The 21,810-nt window shown below is 37.2% G+C and overlaps 1 protein-coding gene across 1 annotated transcript in view; it reads right to left on the reverse strand.

Annotated features, from left to right (window-relative positions):
- The window catches only part of NEIL3 (nei like DNA glycosylase 3), a 109,645-nt gene extending 94,723 nt beyond the window's left edge, over positions 1-14,922 (reverse strand). The window contains exons 1-2 of the mRNA XM_073798703.1: positions 14,849-14,922; positions 12,393-12,448 (exon numbers count right to left, since the gene is read on the reverse strand). The gene's annotated coding sequence lies outside the window, so the exon portion shown is untranslated. The remainder of the gene's footprint in view (positions 1-12,392; positions 12,449-14,848) is intronic.
- Between the last annotated feature and the right edge of the window lie 6,888 nt (positions 14,923-21,810).

The raw sequence follows: 21,810 nt of genomic DNA on the forward strand, positions 1-21,810 counted from the left end.
ACGTTGAATCAAAGCACGAATTCTCAAGACCATCATAATCAGAGTAGGCAGAGTATATATTTGCTCAGGGAAACATCTGTTAAGGAATTTCTCCTGAGTCTCATCAGTAGTTGGCAAGCTTTACCGCATTAACTATGTTTTCATTATTGGCCTGTCGGCAGAATAGTTTACACTACTTGTCCTTCTAGCATTAATTCACTGGCGAAGAAACAGCCTTTTTAATGGCCTGCCTTTGTTGATAATGCTCACAACAGAATTTAAATTATAAATTCACTCCCTGATTTGTAATTTATTGAATTGTATTCTTGAATTTTATATACATGCAAAGAGCTCTAAAAAGGATATAAATAGTAAGCTATGAAATGAGTGTGAATCAACTGTGGTGTTAAAATTGACAACTTAGCTACTTTTGGAATATTACAGAAGCTGTATCTTTACCTTGTAACCCTTTGTTCACAGAGATCATGCCATAATTTCTGATACTTCTCAGTGAAATTATTGAAGTTGGGTAAATTATATACATAGAAAAATCTTCTTTGGTCCAAGTAGAGGCACTTTCAGGCAAAATATACTTTCATCAAACTCTCAAATCAATAATAGGAAGTAAAGCATTTTCTGGAAAAAAAGAAGCCAAAAAAATCATCTTCTTTGATACATTTATCTCATAGATGTATATTGCAGGTGGCATACATAAAATGTAGGATGGGCTCTTTGGGGATATGTTTTGACATTAAATACATTTGTGAACAGGATGATGTTATTTTCTTTCTAGTCTCCATTCGGTGCTTCCCATGTGTCATGTAGTCAGTAAAAGGCTGTCTTGATAAACCCATTTATATTTTGTTGCATAATGTTTACAGTTGATTTGCAAGTGATTAATTTTTGAAATTCTGTTAAGAACACTTAACATGAAATATACCCTCTTAAGAAAATTTTAAGAGCACAGTATGGTGTTGTCACCTATAGGCACTATGTTGTACAGCAGATCTCTAGGATTTATTGATTTTGTATAAATGAAACTTTGTACCTGTAGAACAGTAACTCCCCGTTTCCCCTCTCCCCCGGCTCCTGGTAACCACCCTTCTACTCTCTGCTTCCCTGGAGCTCGACTACTTTAGATCCTTTTATACAACTGGAGTCATGCAGTCTTTGTCCTTCTGCGACTGGCTTATTTCACTCAGCATCATGCGCGCTGGGCTCATACACGTTGCACGCGGCAGGCTTTCCTGCTTTCTGAAGACTAAATAATATTCCATTCTATGTATATACGTTATTTTCTTCATCCATTCATCTGTTGATGGATATTTAGGTTGTTTCCATATCTTGGCTATCGTGAATAATGCTGCAATAAACATGGAGATGCAGGGCTTCCCTGGTGGCGCAGTGGTTGAGAGTCCGCCTGCCGATGCAGGGGACGCGGGTTCGTGCCCCGGTCCGGGAGGATCCCACATGCCGCGGAGCGGCTGGGCCCGTGAGCCATGGCCGCTGAGCCTGCGCGTCCGGAGCCTGTGCTCCGCAACGGGAGAGGCCACAACGGTGAGAGGCCTGCGTACCGCAAAAACAAAACAAAAACAAAAACATGGAGAGGCAGATATCGCTTTGAGATCCCGATTTCAATTTGAGGACGTGGAGAGATTGGAACGCTTGCACACTTTTGGTGGGAAGGTTAAGTAGTGCAGCTGCTATGGAAAACAGTATTGCGGTTCCTCATAAAATTAAAAATAGGAGTACCATATGACCCAGCAGCCCCACTTCCGGGTATATGTGCAACGGAATTACGTTTGCATGGCACTCGCTAAAACCATATCAAAATATCATATAATTACTATTATAGAAAAAGATTTCAGTTTCCTCTAACATTTTATCTGGTCAAAATATTAATATAACTTGGCCAACAATGAGCATGGACGAGAATGAAGGTACTATTTCCGTTGGGTGCGATATCAACCTGCAGTTGCTGACGGTATTATTAAGTTTCAGTAATGTTTAGGTCATCAGTCTCTCCAAGCACCTTTCAGAGTGCTTGATGACAGTGCAAACACCAAGCTGTGCTACATTAAAAAATGATGAATCTCTGTCCGGGTAAAAAGCTCTGCCCTTTGGCTGTCATAATGTATCACCATTTTGTTTAAAAATGGGTATTCGCTGTGCTAAATGGCAACAGGGTACGGGGAATTTTATAAATAGGTGGAATGTTTGCGCTAGCTAATGTCAGAACTTACGTGGTTGAAAGTGCAATTGGAAATCTAGGGGAAATCATCAGTTCCCCGTGAAATAAATGACTTTGTTAAATTAAAATCATGGTGATCAGTTATTTAAGTGTCAAAAGATGATTTAAAGTATCATGCTCTTCATAGGGTAACTCAATTTTAACTTTAAATTTTCACTCTTAAAAGATAAAGTCTATGTCTCCTACCTAAACATAACTTTACATCATCATACATAATTTTGGTAATTCATAAAGTTCAGAGGAATCTCTTTCTGATCCTTGCTGTTTGATTCATTCAGCCCTTAGTCACATTATGGCCATGTTATTTTGTTTTGGACAAGAAGATTTTATTTTTGACAGGAAATGTATCTCCTGAGCACACAGTGCAAATGACCGTCTTTAACTGCTCTTCTGCTGATTGATTTATAAGGCAGCTGCGCTCACTCCCACGCAAACTTCCTTATTACTCAAAGGGGGTACTTTACAGATACAGAGGAGGAAAGTTGCGCAGTGCTTGCTGTAACTTTTAAATTTTATTTTATTTTACTCTTTTATTTTATTTTTTTGACTTATGTGTTTTGTCCTGTATCTGTGTTTACTATGATAATTATGTTACTTTTGGCTCTATTATCATTCCTTATTCAATGTACATGGTAAAACCTCCATTTTTATCAGCAAATTTTTTTAAGCATACAGAAGAGTATGGAAACACTACAATCATCACACCAAGCGAACAACACGAAGCTTTATCAAATCTTTAACAATTTGATACATTCAATCTGTATTTAAAAAATACAGATTTTTTAAAGAAATGAAAGATCACAGAAAGAATTGCAGTACTTGGCTACCTTTCCCAGACTGTCTCTCTGCCCTCCATTCATATCTTGTTCACTAGAATGTTTGTCAGTTTCGTGTATGCATTTATACTATTACTGCACAAGGATCTATACATCCACACTATGTCATGTTTTGTATATTTTCAGTCTTTATACAAATAGTCTGAGACTGTGAATATCATTATTTAACTTGCCATTATTTTTCAGTATTCTGTTTTTGAGTTTTCACCGTGTTAATACATACATCCCTGAATGATTCATTTTTAGGTCCTGTACATTCTGCTCTTGATGGAGTGCATCACAATTTATTCAATGAGCAGTTAGGCCTGTGCCCTATCTTTCACTGTCATAAACATGCATGTCACACCATATGTCTGCTTGCCACACACACTAGGATTTCTCTAGAAGAGTACCTACTTAAATGTTCAAATGTGTGTATCTACAACTTTACCAGGATGGTGCCGTATTGCCCTCCAGGGAATGAGTATACACTTTACGCTTTTGGCAGTGTATACAAGTTCCCTATTTTTCCACAACCTTACCAATGGTTAATATCATCAAGCACTTTCAATGTTGTCAATCTGATGGATAGGAAATAATATTTTGCTATTTTTTTTCATTTCCCTACTTAGAAATGAGCTTGAGTATATTTCCATACCTTTATCGGACATTGGCTTGTCATTGGATTAACTATTCATTTTCTTTCTCACGTTTTTGTTGTTGGCCTATTTTCTTATTAACTAGTAAGAGCTCTTTGTATGTTCTTATACCTAATTCTTAGTCAATTACATGAATTGCAAATAGCATCTCCCAATTGGCAACCGATCTTTTCACTTGTTTACGGTTTCTAGTTGAAGAGTTAAAAATTTAATGTATTTAAATTGATCAACTTTCTCTTTTATGTTTTGAGGCTTTTGAATTATGTTTAAGAAGCCTTTCTCTACCTTGTAGATATAAAGATATCTACTATGTTTTCTTTCAAAAATTTTACAGAGTAGATTTTCATTCACTTAGAATGGATTGTAAAGTATATCTCTTATTTTATTTTTATTATGTATAATAAAATCTGTTCTCACTGTAACATTTATTGAAAAACAAACTTTTCATTTATTTCTAATGCCCTTTCTATTGTGTATCAATTTTCTAAATATTCACAGGTCTGTTTTTGTCCTCTGAATTCTATTGCATATGTCTAATTTATACCTTTATACCAAGGCTTGTCATTTGTTAGGACAAGACCCACTGAGCCATGCAAACTCATGTGGCATCGTTGTTCAAATTAGGAAATCTCTCCTCTTCCTCAAGATGTCCTTGGAGATCCCTTGGAGACCCCCTATTTTTTTTTTAAACTTATTTTTGTCTCATTGTTCTCCTATGTGAATTTGGGATAAGATTGTCAAGTTCTATAAAAAAACCCACTGGAATTTTGCTTGGAATTGAGTTGAAATTAATAATTCATTTGGAGAGAATTATATTTTTATAATATCATGGCTTTTCAACCATGAGCATGATTTATTTCCATTTATGCAAGTCCTTATTAATATTATTCAACATGTTATTATAATTTATGTTAGATTTATTCCTAGTTATTAGAGTTGCATGGAGATTTTGTTTGGCTTTGATACTTGGCCAAAACCAGCTATTTAGTGGAACTTCAACCTTGGTTCTTAATAGACTGAAGAGCTGCAAGCCAACTTCCATATAATTTCTGGCATCCCTGAACTTGAGTATGATCAATAATTCTGTGACCTCAAAGGTTTCTTTCATATTTAAATATGGTTACAACATCAGCAATACAAATAAAACATGTTATTTGGGTTTTCTGTATCTGAATATTCATTTACAAATATATATAAATGATCTAGATGGTACTCAGAAAGAAAATTCTCTTTATGTTGTTTTCGTGATGAAAGGCTATTTTGAAACAAAAGTGTCTATTTATTATTGCAAAAGCACAATGCTGTAGTAACTAATAATGACTATAAATATTAATACCATGAAGAAAACCACTACAAACTTTCAAATGGTTAAATATGTAGGACAATAAATTTGAGGATTAAGTTAGACTTTGAGAATGAAATTAGCATATTAACAAAGAGTATGTCAGCTACTTAAGAGAGAATATTCAATACTTTTTGAACCAACAAATGTTTACACAATTTAAGCAATACGAGGCAGAATGTTGGAGATTACATAATAAATCTAATCTTTGTGCAATTGTTCAGTGTACAGTACTCAAAAATTTAAATGAAGGAAACTAAGAACTCTAAATTTTAGCTGTTTAACTAACTTTAAGGCATTTTTCTCCTTAAGAAACTATAATTGAAAACGAATGCCCATTTAATGGTGCAGCTGTTCTGTGTAGTGGCTGCACAAACAACTCAACAGCTGAAATTATGGAGAAATAATATTTCCTGCATTATGAAATTTAAAAAAATGATTTTGAGAACAAGCTTTAACCATTTTCAAGGTTCCTTGGAGAAGTGGTACATTCCAGGGCTGAAGTAGGGAAAATAAGAGATGAGCCTGGAGCATTGATGTCAAAAAGTAAGGAAGCCCAATAAAGATGTTAAAAAAAAAAAAAAAGTAAGGAAGTTCTCGGGCTTCCCTGGTGGCGCAGTGGTTGAGAATCTGCCTGCCAATGCAGGGGACACGGGTTTGAGCCCTGGTCTAGGAAGATCCCACATGCCGCAGAGCAGCTAGGCCCGTGAGCCACAATTACTGAGCCTGCGCGTCTGGAGCCTGTGCTCTGCAACAGGAGAGGCCGCGATAGTGAGAGGCCCGCGTACGGCGATGAAGAGTGGCCCCCGCTTGCCACAACTAGAGAAAGCCCTCGCACAGAAACGAAGACCCAACACAGCCATAAATAAATAAATTAATTTTAAAAAAATAAGGAAGTTCTCAAAAAGCAATGGGGCAGATCGCAAGGGCAAAGGAGCCAACTTAAGGAGGTCCTGATGCCCAAAGGTGCAGCGATTGCAGGAACAAAATAAATAAGGAACCTATAGAATTTAAACATCTATGAGTCCATACTAATATGAACAAATAAGTAAAAAGGTGGGAAGAAAGAATGGCTCTCTTACAGAAAAATTCCAATGAATAAATATATGAGAGAGGGAAACAGTGGATTGCCATTAGAACACCAGGGAATCATTATTTCAGGCAAGGGTTGCCAGTGCATGCTCAAATTCCTAGGCAAAAATTAGAAGAGAAACAGGATATTTGCCTCGTCTCAAGAAGTCTCCCTTAAGATATTTGATTAAAAGGGGGAAAATTATAACTTCAGAGTGAAAAATCACGGCAGACACCAGCTTAAGCAAGTGACATGTCCAATAATAAGACATATGGGCATTATGTGCTCCCTGCCAAGATGTACTGAAAAGCGCACAGCATAATTGTGGTATTCTTGCCCCAAATGCATAAACTCTATCTGATCATGAGAAAACATCAGACAAATCCAAATTGAGAGACACAAAATAACTGACCCATAGTCTCCAAAAGTGTGATGCTGGTGAAAAACAAGGAAAGACTGAGAAACTGTCACAGATTGGAGAGGACCAAATAAAGTCTTTAATTGTGTTGTACTAATGATAATTTCTTAGTTTAATAATTACGTTTATGTAAGATGTTAATATAAAAGCAAGTTGGAAGCGGGTGTATGAAACTGTGTTATTTGTGCTATTTCTGCAATATTTCTGTAAGTTTAAAATTATTTGAAGATAGAAGTTTAACCAAAATGTACATATTTTATATTATTTGTATGCAGGATTTCTATATACGTACTAGAACAAACATGCACTGTTGAACATTAAATCTTTGATTATTTGGTTTAATCGGTTTCTGTTATACTTGTATTAAAATTCCCCACTACGATTGTGGAATTATTAGTTTCTGCTAATAATTCTTTCTGGTTTTGCTTTATGTATTTTGAAGCTGTGTGGTTAGGTGCATACAAGCTCATAGTTTTTCTATTTCATGGAGATTCTGTGTTCCTTTTATCCCTATTAATGCCTTTTGCCTTTAATATTATTTCATCTAATTTTAATATTACTAGAAATTAATTATTATTAGCATAGTATACTTTTCCAATTCTTTTATTTTCTTCCTTTCTGTATGTTTTTGTTTCATATATATTTCTAGCAAGAAGTTTATAGATGGATTAGATAGTAGTCACAATTTTTATCTTTTTGTATAAAAGTTTAATCTGTTAATATTTATTATAATCACTGATATGTCACAGCTATAAAAATATTTTATTTTGTGTTTTTATCTTTGGCAGTGTTCCACAATATGCATTCTCCCTTTCTTCTGAATGAACAGACCTCTTAGCTGGGCACATGGCTGACTGCAATAAATATTACATGTTCCAGCCACCCTGGAGTTAAGTGTGAGTATGTAACTACATTTTGGCCAATGGGATATAAAGCATACAGCCTTCCAGAGTCTTTATTAGGAGACAGTGGAGGATGTTCTTTCTTCCTCTCCTTCTCCTTCTCCTTCTCCTTCTTCTCCTTCTTCTTCTTCTTCTTCTTCATGCTTCCTTAGACCATGTAGACCAGGACCACATCCCAGAAATGGCTGAATGGTGACTTGAATAGTCTTTCAGGACAGCATTGAACTGTGTGACCAGAGCAGCTCTGGACTTCTTATCTCTGGACACTTATGTGATTAATGTGAGCACAAAATAAACGTCTTCCATATTTAAATCTATATCTGTGTGTGTGTGTGTGTGTGTGTGTGTGTGTTTCTCATAGCTGAATCCAATCTTAAGAAATCTATCTTTTCCGCTGTAATTTTTCTCCTTCTGTGACTTCTTTGGGGTTGATAATTTTCTACACTCCCTTCTTTTTCTCTGCATGCATGGAGATCTTATTTTTGTCAGCAAACATATTAATTATATAGTTTAAAATAAAGTCTAAAGTTATTTCTACCTTCTCTTAAGCAAGATACAGACCATATTATAGTCAAATAGACACTGGATTTCCCTGTTTCCATTTGGTTATTGTTATCTAGATGCATTGCTGACCAGTAGAAATTTCTGTTATGATAGAAATGTCTGAACTGTCCAGTGGGGTAGTCACATATGGCTGCTGAGAACCTGAAATGTGTTTAGTGTGACTGAGGAAATGAATTTTTAATTTAAATTAATTTAAAATTATGTTTTAAGAGCTACATTTGACTAGTAGCTGAAATATCTGACTATGCAGGTAGAGTTTTAATTATCATTTTATCTCCATCGTTTAAACAAAAGATGAGTCAAGACATATCTAAGCTGTACTCTCTGCCTGGGAGTCCTGTCTCTCTTCTGCTATGACAATCCTATACATTTCCAGGTCTACCTTAAATCCCATTATCATTCAGTACTTACCCTCCTTTCCTCACAGAGTCACAAAATATTCTATCTCAAATCATCTAATCTAAGCCCTTTATTTGACAGAAGGGGAAAAATAGACTAAGTGAGTTAAATCAGGATTATTAACTTTAACTAGTTTTCTGTGACATTTCATACTCTGTCCTGGCTTTTGAAAAGTTAATTTCAACGTTCTTGTGTACTATGACTACACTAAATATTGCCCATAATAACTGTATATTGATTAAGGATTAGAAATATTCTTTTTTTGTATTGAGAAATTTTTATGGTATGTTATTCTATAAATCTGATAAGAAGTGCTTAATTGTACCATATATTAATGGTGGTAGTATTTTAATCCTGATTTGAAAATACCCAAATAGTAAAGTAAATAGACATCATTCTCAACATAAGTTTAAAGTGATCTTATAAATACAAGGTGCTAGTAGCTATTACATATCTGCATTCATATTTTCATTTGTTATGATAATCTGTCGTAAAATAGTGTAATGTCCAATTTAAGTGAAAAAAGGCAAAATACATACCAACTTTAAAGACTTACTTTATATTATTTATTACTAGTCCCACTAAAAAAATTAATAATATGACAGACTCTATGGAGTCTAAAAACATTAAGATGACTGAAAAATTAGCATTTTTTGGTGTTAGAGCATATAAAGGTTTATGTCTAAGCATCCTGAAATGCTGACAAAGAAACTTTTTTTAGGCAACGAAAAGTGCTGCATGGTGATTTTTACATTTAAAAATAAAGGGAGTAAGAAGTAAAACCTTTAAAAATTTAAATCTCATTAGACTAGAATAGAAATTTAGACCTCAAAGAGACCTTAGAAATAATCAAATCCAATCCCTTCACTTGTAATGACACTGAATGTTAAGGAAGTTAACTAACTTCTCTTAGAAAACACAGCAAATTAACCAGAACCAGAGCTACAAGTGAGGTCTGCGGTTCCCTGTCAGGTATGCTTTCCACTAAACCAGGCTGTGTCTTTAGACATCATGTTTGTTGAGAATGTATTTTAAAGACTATGAGATGATACTTTTACTACAAGATTCATTCTACAGGAAAGTTCATGTATCTTTGGCTTAACTTGTAGGATAGAATGGAGTGTATAGCATTTCTACGTCATTATTCCTATGGGCTAAATGACCTCTTTGCTGTCACTTATCAAAGATGAAAGGAAGAAGTATTATCATGAACTAAATACCTCGTCCTCAACATTTCCCCACTTTCTACTTTAATGATAATAACCATTATTATGACTGATTATGCCTGTCGTCATCAACTGATATAGAATTCTTCGTGAGAAGGCTTATTCGCTTAATGAGATTTTATTAAGCATCTATTTACTACTAAACAGAAACTGTGCTAGGCACTGGAGTGTCCAGTGAAATAAAATGAAGACCTATGACCTTCATGCAGGATACATCCTGTAGTAAAAGCGATCCTTACATATTCTTTATGTTTGCAGCAAATATAATGTCTAGAAACACAGAGTAATCAAGAGAATCGATAGAGTTAAAAGACATAAAGATCTTAAGTAAAGTAGAACAGAAAAGTATTGATTGGTTGGGCAAATAAAAGTTATTGATAACCTTCGTGATTTGAAGGATAAGGTGAAACGATGGAATAAATTCTGAGGAAATTACAGTGGCAGCATTGAGTGCTCAGCTGAGAATGGAAACTGAAGCTAGAAGGCAGTTGATGGTTTGCAAGAAGAAAGTGGCCCAGGGATTGAAAGTCTCACTGTAGGTGAAGAACAGCCAAAGCAACAGTTAGAAAGTGAGTGCTCTGGGGACTTCTCTGGTGGCGCAGTGGTTGGGAGTCTGCCTGCCGATGCAGGGGACACGGGTTCGTGCCCCGGTCCGGGAAGATCCCACATGCCACGGAGCGGCTGGGCCCGTGAGCCATGGCCACTGAGCCTGCGCGTCTGGAGCCTGTGCTCTGTAACGGGAGAGGCCACAACAGTGAGAGGCCTGCGTACCGAAAAAAAAAAAAAAAAAAAAAAAAAAAGGAAGTGAGTGCTCTGGAAATGTGACTGGGTCAGAGGGAAGGAGCCATTCTGCAGTTTAGATTTTCCAGGGATGATAAGATGTATTAGTGAGTGTTCTCCAGAGAATAATAGGATATAGATCTGTATGTATCTGATTGAGAGAGAGTTAAGAAGAGAGCAGACACAATGGACTGAATTGTGTCCCTTCCCCAAATTCATATGTTATGTTGAAGCCCTAACCTCCAATGTTATGATATTTAGAGATGGGGCTTTTGGGAGACGATTAAATTTAAATGAGGTCATGAGGGTAGGGCCCTCATGATGGGATTAGTGCCCTTATTAGAAGCAACTCTAGACAGCTTGCTCTCTTCCTGTCCATCATGGGAGGACACAGCAAGCAGGCACCATCTGCAAGCCAGGAGGAGATTCTTCACCAGGAACCAAACCCTGCTAGGACCTGGATCTTGGACTTCCAGCCTCCAGAACTGTGAGAATTACATTTCTGTTGTTTAAGTCACAGCCTATGGTGTTTTGTTATGGTTGCCTGAGTAGACAGAGAGAAGGAGTTGAGAGCGTGTGTGTGTGTGTGTGTGTGTGTGTGTGTGTGTGTGTGCGCGCGTGTGTGTGTACGGGTGGGGGGGTGTTGAAGGAATTGGCTCATGCAACTGTAAGTCTTGCAAGTGTGAACTATGTAGTTCAGGACAGTGGGCTGGACACTAAGGTGAAAGTTGGTGTCACAGTGTTGAGTCTGAATTTCACAGGGCAGGAAGGCAGGCCAGAAGCACAAGCAGGATTGGATGCTGTGGTCTTGAAGTGGGATTGGGGCGGGTTGTAGAAGTGAAAACAAAACATCTGCCTTTGGAGTTGACAGTGAGCACATGGAGAGCTACACTATTGGGTAATTCATCCACAGAAGTCACCCATTTGGTGGTGACATTAGGTACATGATGTAACTAATGTACCTTTCTTATTCTTAGAACACATTCATAATCTTTTTGCATTCTATCTCTTCAATGGTCCAAAATGCAACACGAAGACTGCATAGCTGGTGACACTTCCAATGTGTCTTCAGCTTAGTAACTTGGCTATATTTTTTTCATCTGCAATTACAATTTTAATATTTTCACACATCTTTTTCATTGTGGCCTAACAGTAGATTATTTTCTACAAAATACATGTACTATTGCAACTACTGTCATTTTAAATTTACTGAGTGGTTAGGAAATATCATGTTATTACATATAATCAGCCTCACGTTCCAATGATCAACTTCTGATTTTAAAGAGAATTTGGCTTTAGTATCTGTGCTATAAAAACTCAAAGACAAAAGCAATGCACAGACGGTTATGTAGAGGGAGCCCCTGCTTCGTATTTGCAAATCCATAGATACAACATATGCATTTTTTTGCAACTTGAACATAATTAAGATGAGTGGAAGCCATTCATTTGTACTATAGTAATACTGTTCTACATTTAAATACAGAAAGACTCTTAGCTCTGATTCCAGGTTGACAATAACTTTACTTGTGAAAAATATAATAGTTAATCCAAGAGAATTAAGTGTGTAAATCTTATCGATGATAAAAATATAAAGTTAAATTCTTTTCAGAGCAATTGAAGGAATGCAGTATTACTATTAAGATGTTGATTCTTTTCTATTGTATATAAGTTTTAGTAAAAATATAGTGATCCAAGCATACCTTCTCATCAGCTCTATACTTGAAACAATCCAGTTAACCTTCATGCAACGGGGACATTTTTACTTTACATATTAACTTATAAATACTGGTTTAAAGTTCATGAAACCGGAGGATTTTCTAAAACATGCCTACTGGATATTACACCATAGATTCACATTTCAGCTCAAAGAAAAAAGATAAAAAGGTCTCATATGTTTTGTGAAAATCCCATTCTGGAAAGAAAAAAAAAAAATCAAAGATTGGTTGATTATAAATCGATTTTATGGGGTATAAGGAATTCCTTACCTTCACAACTCTTCACTCTCCGCCTATTTAACCTCCACCTTCTGGGGCTCAAATGCCTGAAGTGAAAGAAATGAAGATACAGGTCCAACAACAGAAGCTCATTTTGAATATTTCAATGTTATCTCCTTTTTACCGTAGCTCTGTGGATGACCTTAGGTGTGTTGCTTGCACCTATACAGGGCATGTTAAAGAAATTACATTCCTCTCCTCCTTGATACACTTTTATAGTGCTATTAATGAATTAGCCTTCTGGTACTTTAAATGTATTTTAAAAGTTTTATGTGCTGTGTTTATTGCAAATCTTCTGGTACACTGGAAAAGTATATGCCAGTATCTTTATAATCTTCCTTTGAAATTCTCTCATATCTATCAAGTAAATGACTAAATTAGCAGATAAATACATTACATACATTGTTACTGCCTCTGTGCTCAAGTCACCAGAGGCAAATGGTCATGAATGACTAATTCATGCCCTGGGGCTTCTTATCACCCCATGACGGATAATGTGAGTCTCTAAATTCAAATTAATCTCAACAGCTTTCTGATAGCATATTTTCCTTTTACATTTATGAAATATATTTGTGATAGATAAACAAATGCAGATTAGGAGGATGTATGACAAGATACCAGAAACCTGGCTTCATTTATTTTTTTTTCACGTACGACTTAGCATTTTGAAAGTGTTTGCCTCCTTTACCTCTGTGTCCCTTGTCAACATTTGGAGACAGCCAGTGTGCACTGTCATTTCTTTTACTTAATAAGTGTACTTGTGAGTATTTCAACATTTTCTCATCAAGCAAGTGTAAATGTTAAGAGCAACTCTGCAGCTTCAAATCACTGCTGAGCTGCAGGATTTAACTGGATGAAAATATGAAAGAGTGTGGAAATGTTGATATTTCCTTGAATGTTTTCCTTGAGAAAACATTGGAAGTTACAAGTTCTAAGGTTTGATTTACTTATGTTTCCAAGTTATTCGTCCAGCAAGAGTTATCACATTTATTTGCTCTTCACTTTTACATGTCCTTCTTTATTAACAGAAAATGTCAACATAAATTAATTTCTAATTTCATACTATTAAGATGAGGGTTCTTTAAAATGCTTTGTAATATTTGCTCAAATTCTAAATATATTGAGATCTGCTAATTGACTCTGAATTGATCAAATCAATTTCTGTCTTCTAATATAGATCAGGACACGATAGTGATTATGCTTCATTTGTTTTTCATTGTGTTCTTGTTCTTGTGTACACGGTCATCAAAGATCGTTTACTGCACCGGAGTGGAAATTCGGATCAATCTCTTTAACGGTGACATTGCAAGAAGAGCTATCCAGTAAGGTCACTTTGAAAGGGAGCCGTGGCTGAGTCTGGTTGACACTGTAAAGTGGTTCTTAACAAAACCATTCAGTACAGCTGGACAGACATTCATTCAAATTAGTTCATATATCAATCAGAGCTATTAAAATTATAAGTGACAAAATTCAACTCAAACATGCTTAGTCAAAAATGGAAAAGGAACGTTTCACATGCCTAGAAAGGCCAGCAGCAGAGAGGTGTCCAGCATGACTGGTTGCAGATCAGGTGAGGTCAGCAGACTATTCCATTCCCACTTCTAGGCCCTGCTTTGTCTGTGCTGGCTTCATTCTTGGGCTCCACATCAGGGTCTCTGGGAGCACCCAGCTCCCATCACTCTTACTGGTAGCAACTGCATTCAAAAATAGCATATTTCTCTCTCCAAAGTCCCATTAAAAAATCCTTAGCTTGACAGTCATTGGCCTGAGTTGGGTGATAAACTCATTCCTGAATTAATCTCTGGGGATAGGGGCTGTGATAAATTTAAACTCGGTCACATGCTCTTGTCTGGTTCCAGGGGCTAGATAAGCCTTCCCTAAACCATGTGCACTGAGTATGGATGGAAGGGGGTGAGGTGCAAGGTCTAAATTATACCCAATATAATGTGCTGCCTTGACGTCTGAAGCCAGGTGGGCCTTGAATAGCTGGACCACAAGGTCCCGTCCACATTCTGCTCTGCAGAGAAGGTCACCTAGCCAAACAAGCTTCCTCTCAAGAGGACCAGGTACAGTGCCTGCTTATCCCTGAGTCATGGATTTCAGTTCCCTACCAGCCTGTGGAATTATTCAAACAAGTTAATCACATCCTTCTGTGGGAGTGAGGGGCACTCCACCCTCTTGATACTACAAAGCCACAAAGCCTGTCTTGCACAGTCCCTGGTTGTTCACTCTGTTCCCAGGTGCAGCCTCCACGTGGTCCTGTGTGGCCTGCAGTGTCCTCCTCCCACTGGCTGTGTGTATACGTGACTAAGGAACTGTTGTCGACCTCCTCTGACCAGTGTCGGGTGTCCTGTGTTTGGCCATCCCCATAAGGGATCCTCCCTCACTAATGTGAATAAGAGGTGATTAAAACAGGAAGATTCCTCTAAAAATCAGGGGTTACTCACACATAAGGATGAATGAATGCTGAGGGTAGGTTCACAAGCCACTAACGTTAATCTTAGTTTTGATCCACAAGTCCACGCATGTTCTCTGCACCTGGAACTCCTGGTAGGAAGAGAGAATAAAACTAACAGATCTTCCCAGAGAACTTGAGAACGACACCATTTCAATTTAGAACCCCTTGCCCGAAGCAGGTCAGGATTATAGCATAAAGAGAACCGGGACTGATTTTCTTAGCTGGTGAAGCACTGCGTGTTATTATCGCTTCTATTTTTTGGAAATTCACTGCACTAATTAACACTTTAAGGCTCCAATAAGCCCTGTAGTAAAAACATCTAATCAATATTTTATATCAAGAATTTCTCAGACATATTTGCACAGTATATTTTCATATCATCTATTAATACTTAATGAAAATATTTAATAAGATATAACACTGTTGGGGAATGCTGATATAGTCTTCATCTCTGGAATGTTATATTTTTTAATAATTTGTTTAGAATACCATGGGAATATCTTAAATCTTAATAATCCTACTGAATATAGTCATTACAAGTGAATATTGTGAGAATTATTTATGTGGTCCTAACCTTAAGAGATCTATGTTAGAAGGATGATTAGACTTAGATACTTAACTATTAGACTTAGATATTCAACTATTTAAGTTGAATTTCAGTTCTTTCATTCATTTCTCTAGATTAAATCCTTTACAGGCTGTTTCTCCCTTAATTTAATTTCGGAATATAAATCCAATTGTTATAAAACCAAAAAAACTATCAAGATAGTTATCTCTCTTTTTATCGTAAACCCATGGGGGGAAAATAAGATTAACCTTAGACTTTCTGACCTAAAATACCAATATATTTTAAAAGACTAATATTTCAAATACTAATTTCTTTTTTGAGAAAACTATGAAAAAACCCACTTCTAATATTTGTCTTCTGTGGCCTTCACCACACTCCTGAAAGAGCATATTAAAAATAACATGTGATGCAAGTTATGATGAATGGTTCAAACAAATTTTCTGCACACTTCGTTACACAACAAGGAATCAATTATGCCAATAAAAACAACAGTAACCCACAACCCATGATCAAGTGGTTGTGATTTTAAGTATATTTCATTTTTATTTGCACATCCAACTAACAACTATGTAAACAGTCTGAGTTTTATCTTTGTTATCTTTAATCTATACCATATAATTATGCAGAATTTGGGGTAATCTTTTTCTGGAAAAATGTGACTGGCTCTCAGTGAGGAAGACGGTTTTATTTCTTACAATAAAGCAATCATGATAGTTTAGATATAACAGGGAAATACCTGTTAATAAGGTAATTATTGCTGTTTTTGAAACAGTGTTACCTTAAAATGAGTAAAGAAGGTAAAGAAATGTATTTTTAAGTCTTATAAAAGGCATAATCAGAAAAATTTTGATGGTTTAAAAATAAAATATCTTAGATGCAAAGGAGATTAACTGCATTCATTAGCAAAGTATTCTGACATGGGGGGCAATGTATGAGGATTTGGGGGATGTTTCATATAAAATATGAAAATATTCCAACTTAGTAAAATCTCACATGATTCTCCTAGGTCCAGAAAATTTATTTTTGAAATTTCTATTTCTATTTTTGGGGGGGAAAACATGTTTAAATCCTCTCCAGTTCTACACTGACAATATAGACATGAGCAAGGTATAGCGACAAATAAAGTGGCACTTGCAAAAACTCCCATGCTCTTTCTCCTGTTCTAAATGATTTTTTGGATTTATATACATGATACAAACCCTCTTGAAATATAAACAGATGACCAACTCTGTATCTATAACTTTGGACCATTGGGACAAGTGTGTGTGTGTGTGTGTAAATTTAGTCCCCAGTCCTCTTGACAAGGGAAGCCTGGGTGTTAATGTACAGGTGGCTGTATTTCTCCTCAGCACCTGCCACAGTTGTAAATGTGTGATGATTTGTGTATGTTCGTTATTGCCTGTCTCTCCCTCTAGACTCTTACTCAAAGGACAGGCAGCAGTACTGAAGCACTGGCAAATACAACAGAGACATAAATCCATACCATACATGTAAAATACACATGTAAAATACATGTACTTTTTTATTGCTGCAGTAGCAAATTATCTAAAATTTACCTCTTAAAACAACACAGATTTATAGCTCTATAGGTCAGAAGTCTCACTGGGCTAAAATCGACGTGTTAGCCAGGCTGTGTTCTCTCTGGAGGCTCTCGGGGAGGACTTATTTCCTTGTCTTTTCAAGCTTTTAGAGGCTCTTGCCTTCATTGGCTCCTGGCCCTTCCTCCATCTTCAAAGCCAGCTGTGTAGCATCTGCCCATCTCCCTCGGACTGACACTCTCGACTCCCTCACATAAGGATCCTTGTGATTCCTTAGAAGCAAGAGTTTATATAGTTATAAACTATAACTATAGTTTTATAGAACTATATAGTTCTATATATATAGTTATATATATAGTTATATAGAACTATAGTTATATAGTTCCTATTTTCCATTTATTCATCCATCCATTCATTCAATAGTCATTGAGTGCCTATGTGTGTTGGTCCCTGTACCCTTGGAATATAAAACATGAACAAGGCATCTAACCTAATCTCAAAGAAACTACTGTCTAATAAGACAAAACCATAAATAAATCACTGTAATACATTCTAGTAAATGCAGTGATGGAAATGTGCATGACGTATTACGTGAGTACTGAGAACAGAGATCTAGCTGGGAGTGGTGTAAACTTTGATTAGCAAAGGCTCCTTGAGTTGCTGACAGTTGAGACTTTACAATGAGAAAGAGTTAACTAGGAATATACAGGAACTGCTAGAGCCAAACCTCAACATTCCTTGAGGACTAGAGATATATTTTCAATTCAACTCAACAAACACTTATCGAACTGTGATGCATGTTAAGGAGAAGTACGATGACCTAGGAGAACGTTTAATACCGATACTTCCTCTTGTCAAGGGGATTAGGGAGAGCCTCGCTGAGGAAGTTACAGACATTAAACATGTAATTACAAGTGTGATGAGTGCTACAGAGCAATGCTATGGTGATGCAGGGAAAAATAATTTAACCCAGTCAAGAGGGTCAGGGACTGCCACACTAAGAAATCAATGTTTAAACTGAGACCTGAGCGATCAGTAGCATTTAACAAGGCAAGGAAGAAGAGCTGGGTGCTGGAAGAAGAGTTAGGAAGCTGTTACAGCATCCAGACAAGATCCTGACTTGGGCTAATGGTGTCAGTGGTCAATTTATTCAAGAAATATTTAGGACACACGGTATTTATTAAGTTCCTCTTACGCTGAAGGCGCTATGCTAAATTCTGGAGCGACTATAATGAATGGCACAATGCTAAATACTTTCAAACTGATTCATGTTTGAGACCTAGAGTGAGCAAGACACAGAGACATGGGCTAGATCACCAAAGTTTTATACACCATGTGTCATTCTGGTGTCTCAAACAAGAGTACTTGGACACTGGCATTTGCATTTTACTTGTCATCTAGTGCCTGTTTGGAAGATGAATTAGAGGGCGATAAGATTATAGATGGGAATAGATGTAAAAGAGGCCACTGAAGTAGTTCAGGTAAATGATGGTGGGACCTGAACTAGTACTAGGAGATACAGAAAAGGAGAAACACACATGAGAAACAGTTGAGAGGTGAAATTAGAATTGATGGTTGATAGAGGTAGAGAGAAAAAAAGCAAGAGTCAAATATGAAACCCCAGTTTCTAATATCAAGGGCTGAGAATGATAAAGGGAGTCTAGGGACAGAGTAAGCACCCCAGCACTACTTGTCAATGACCAACACATAACTACAGCCTGGATTATCCTGCCAACCTAAAGCCAAGTATAATCCTGCTTTAATCTTCCCCCGTTTTCCCACATGATGAACACAAGTTTTTACTTTTTATTCGAACCATTGGTGATAATTGTTTCGCTGTCAGTTTTTTTCTGACGCTTCAAATGACGGGGGCGGAGGGAATCCCGGAAAGACAATGTTTTGGGAGAAAATCTGTTATTAGTGGATGCATTTTTTTGTAGTCAATACACTTTCTCCCCTGAGTATAAATTGTTCACTCCTCTGAGCATTGGAAGAACAGCTACTGAAGAGTTGTTTATTTTTATATGAATAGCTTTCAGGCGAACCGTTTACTGATATTGATCAAATTACAGTGAAAACCACACCAGCACTCTTCCCACAGCGCCATTATTCTCTCCTGGTCACCACCCAAGCAAAACTATATTCTGGGTAAAAAGGAAGAAATACATGAAACATACCCTCTGGAGACCAACAACAAATAATAACAAAATTACTTCCAAATCCCAGACTCAGCGCCGTATAATACAACTCACATCCTTCGGATTTCCAGCACCTTACTGGTTATTGTTGACTGTGTTTTGTCACACATCTATCTTGTGACACATCAAACTTTGAGGTCGCAATTTTTGACTTTATTTTATAAAAGAGGTGACTTTAATTTTGCAATAATGTAATAAGTATTATTGGTATTGACATGGAGAAAGAACTGCAGATAGGAACCTCAATAATGAAAAAGAAATACCCTTCATAGACGTGTCTTATGTTGTTTCTCATGCCATTTCTTCTAAAAATTGTATTTTTGTTTGGCTATGGTTCACTCCTGTCATAACTTTTATAAAACTTGACTTTCTGTTCCTCCTACATACTGTGTTGGCTTCAATTTCATATTTGATTAACTTATAGAATAGATTAGTTATAATATTTTAAAAAGAGAATTTAAGGCATATAAATGTGTATCATAAATGGTTAGGAGAGAATGAGGAGCAAAACATTTTTTACATAGACTTTTTTTTTAATTTAATTTTATTTATTTTGTATACAGCAGGTTCTTATTAGTTACCTATTTTATACACAGTAGTGTATATATGTCAATCCCAATCTCCCAGTTCATCCCACACACACCTCTGCCACTTTCCCCCCTTGGTGTCCATACGTTTGTTCTCTACATCTGTGTCTCTATTTCTGCCCTGCAAACCGGTTCATCTGTACCATTTTTCTAGGTTGCACATATATACGTTAATATACAATATTTGTTTTCCTCTTTCTGACTTACTTCACTCTGTATGACAGTCTCTAGATCCATCCACGTCTCTGCAAATGACCCAATTTCGTTCCTTTTTATGGCTGAGTAATATTCCATTGTATATATGTACCACATCTTCTTTATCCATTCGTCTGTCGATGGGCAACACAGACTTTTTTAAAGCACAAAAAGAAGACAGTTTCAGCCTGCCAGCTTTGCCAGCCAAGTTAATCTCTCTTCCTGCCCTGTCGCCCCTGCAGACTCATCACACTGGCCTCTGAATTTAAACAGTAGCAGCTGAGCCCCGTACAGCTCGGGCAAGTCTGAATGGAGCTGACTTGCTCTCTTTGACAAGGATTTAAAAGTGATATTTAAGAGATTATTATGCTCAACCGAAGCCATTTGTTCAAGTAAACTGCTGGGAATATCTTGTTTCTTTGGAGGTTTTCCAAAAATATCTAATTCTTCTTGATCAGGGGGATGTAAAGAAAAGAGAAAGTCTGGTTTATTATCTGGTGATGACTTAAAAAAATCAGAGTCATGGGTTAGAGTTCCTCCCTTGCAGACACAAACTTTCAGGCCACCCCTCGTTGGAGTTTTCATAGGTAAGAAGAGACTCAGGTCCTCCCACTTGAATATTTTTGACAGCTTTAAAATGTTAGGGGATTTGCAAAGCGCCCATTGTTCCAGGAGACAGTTTCCCTGCTGGGTTTTAGCATTTTCTTTGTAAGTAAAATGGTCCATTTTAACAGCTTGGGTGTGAAAATTGGCGCAGGTAGGTCCTGAAATACACAGCCGAGGTTCTTTAAGATCTACTGTGAGCAGGCAGTCTGTGAACTTCCTAACCTAAAGCCTCCTCTGATTCCTAGGTAACCAGTCCTGATTGCTATTGTCTTACACAGTTAGGAAGGAGGGAGGGAGGGAAGGAAGGAAGGAAGGAAGGAAGGAAGGAAGGAAGGAAGGAAGGAAGGAAAGAAAAAGAAAGAAAGAAAGAAAGAAAGAAAGAAAGAAAGAAAGAAAGAAAGAAAGAGGGAGGGAGGGAAGGAAGGAAGGAAGGAAAGAAAACGAAAGAAAGAAAGAAGGAAGGAAGGAAAGAAATAGAGAAGAAAGAAGGAAGGAAGGAAGGAAGGAGAGAAAGAAAGAAAGAAAGAAAGAAGGAAGGAAGGAAGGAAGGAAAGAAAGAAAGAAAGGAAGAAAGAAAGAAAGAAAGAAAGAAAGAAAGAAAAAGAAAGACCTATCCACTGAATGGGCTACTCCCAGTGAGATGGCCCCTGGCCCTGCTGCTAGGACTCCCAGGCCTGACATGGACCCTGTGGCGGGTGAGGCTGCGTGGCCCTGGAATTACTGTTCCTGCAGACAGCTGAGGAGCTGCCTTCTTCTGGAGGCCTGGCTGTGGGTTCTCAGCAGGGGAAGAAGAATGCCTCTTTCCTGGTGTTAATTTGCCTGTATTATCTCTCCTTGCCAAAGAGACTGGGGTTCCCAGTATTCATTCTTATGTGATCTGAGTTCACTCACAAGCACGACCACTTTCTGTGGTTCAAAATCTGCAGCTCAGAGGTCTGAGTCTGGGCCAGAGTCAGCTGTGCCACTAACCCAGAAACAGCACCTGTCACCACCTCATTCTAGGCTCAGGGGCCGTCACTCTCGCCCTGACTCTGATTTTCACAGGGATTTTATCTTAGGAATCTGTTGCCCTTCACTGTGCTTCTTGCTTCGTTACTTCTAGGTGTTGGAGAGGGCCGTCTCCATCCATCCCAACTTACATGAAAACTGTCTTTGAGAAGACGGTTTCGATCTCTTCCAGAAGGTTTTGGGGTCCTATTCAAACCTATTCCTTCCTCAGTCACCTTCAAGCTTTCATTATTAATGCTCTCTTTGAAAGA

Source organism: Tursiops truncatus, chromosome 21 (genome assembly GCF_011762595.2).
Source record: "Tursiops truncatus isolate mTurTru1 chromosome 21, mTurTru1.mat.Y, whole genome shotgun sequence".
NCBI lineage: Eukaryota > Metazoa > Chordata > Mammalia > Artiodactyla > Delphinidae > Tursiops > Tursiops truncatus.